The following is a 1844-nucleotide window of genomic DNA, read 5'->3' on the forward strand; positions in this document are numbered from 1 at the left end:
TGAAATCCCACAATTCTGTGTTTACAATCAAACGTTTTTAGGAAATTAAGGAGGAATTGGACTGTTGTGATTTTTTTTTATATAAATATTTAAAAACATCTATCTATCTATCCATCTCTCTCTCTCTCTCTTTATATATATATATATATATATATATATATATCAATATATATATATATCAATATATATATATATATATATATATATATATATATATATATATATATATATATATATATATATATATATATATATATATTTGAAAGTTCAATAACTATTAGAATTAAAAAAATGATGGTACCTCAAAATATTTTTGAGCTATTGCCAGCTGTTGTTCATCATGAAATCAATCTTATTTTTCTTTGTTCTTGTGTCTTAGTGCTTTGATCATGTTTGCCAGAATAAATAGATTCAAGTCTGCACTGTGACTAGGCCACTTTGAAACCTCCATTTTTCTTTCACAAGTTGACTTGATGTGTTTTTGGTCGTTGTAATTCAGAAACCAAATGTGCTTCGGCTTGAGGTTAGAAACGGTGACCGCACGTACTCCCTTAGGATATTCTGGTAAAGATCAGAATCAGTGATGTTCTCGACATTTTCAAAGTAAAATGCACAACAACTTGCAATGAGAATCATTTTATTAATTTAAAACCTTTTTTTAATGATTTGTTTCTGTTTGAATTGTGAATATGCTTTGTGTTTCATGAATTCGTCGGTGATTGTCGCACAAATAATGACTTTTCGGTCATGTACGATATAATAATTTAATACGTAAATAAATACATTTATATAATACTTAAATTGGGTACATTACTGTTGGAAAACACACACATGCACGGACACACACACACACACACACACACACTGCTTTAAACAAACTATAGAACCACAAAAAAAAAAAAAAAAAAAAAGAAAAGCTTATGGTATAGATGTTTGACAGCGAAATTCCGGTCAATCGTCCATTTTGGTGGTAATTTGCTGCCCTCCTTTGGTGAAACTTGGAATTGGAGTTGATGCTTATCCTTCATTAGGGACGCTGGCTCAGTGCCTATCCGAGCAGTCTTCTGGCAGCGGGCATACAGAGACAACAAACCAACGACCGGAATGCCCGAAGGAGATCCACGCAAGCACGAGGAGAACATACAAACTCCACACGGGGGGGCTGGGGCACGCAGGAATTGAATTTGGGATTTCTGAACTGTAATGCATTATTTTAACCACTTATCTTCTTCCTATTTATTCCAGCCATAATGCCAGGGCCACGATACAAACCAGTCTGCTTCCATAATTTAATGGAAAGTGAAATAATTGGAACCCCCTATTTCCAAATTATGCAGAGCGTCTTATGCAGATTCTTGCTTATTCCCAGCATAGCCTTGAAAGGCCTGAGCTGTAATTAAGACGGCACTCGAATCATTAATATTGTGAATTAAAGCTCACAAAAACTACTGTCAGTTGGCCATAACTATTTCTTTTGTTCGTTTCATAAAACACGTTTTCATATGACTTCAAATGCATAAAAACAACCAACAAAGATGTCCCTTGTTTGTCCATTAAGTTCGCACTTTACTGCTTTTACTGTTTATTTAAATGTATTAATTTTGTTAATATCGTCCTGTCGAAGAGAAGTAAAGAAGGTTGAGCAGTCGTTTGGGAATTGCAGGTAATTACACAACGGTTAGTGACCTTTTTGTTTTCCAAATCCTGCACTCGATATACTTCACACCCAAAAAAAAAAACAAAGTCAGCTACTTAGCTGACTTTTAGGCAAGAGGCAAGGATGCACACTGATTGGTTGGCATGATCAAACAACAACTTTCCTTTTTATGAGAAGAATGCTTTTA

This window comes from Hippichthys cyanospilos, chromosome 6 (genome assembly GCF_059441005.1).
Source record: "Hippichthys cyanospilos isolate Australia breed blue-spotted pipefish chromosome 6, RoL_Hcya_1.0, whole genome shotgun sequence".
Classification (NCBI taxonomy): domain Eukaryota; kingdom Metazoa; phylum Chordata; class Actinopteri; order Syngnathiformes; family Syngnathidae; genus Hippichthys; species Hippichthys cyanospilos.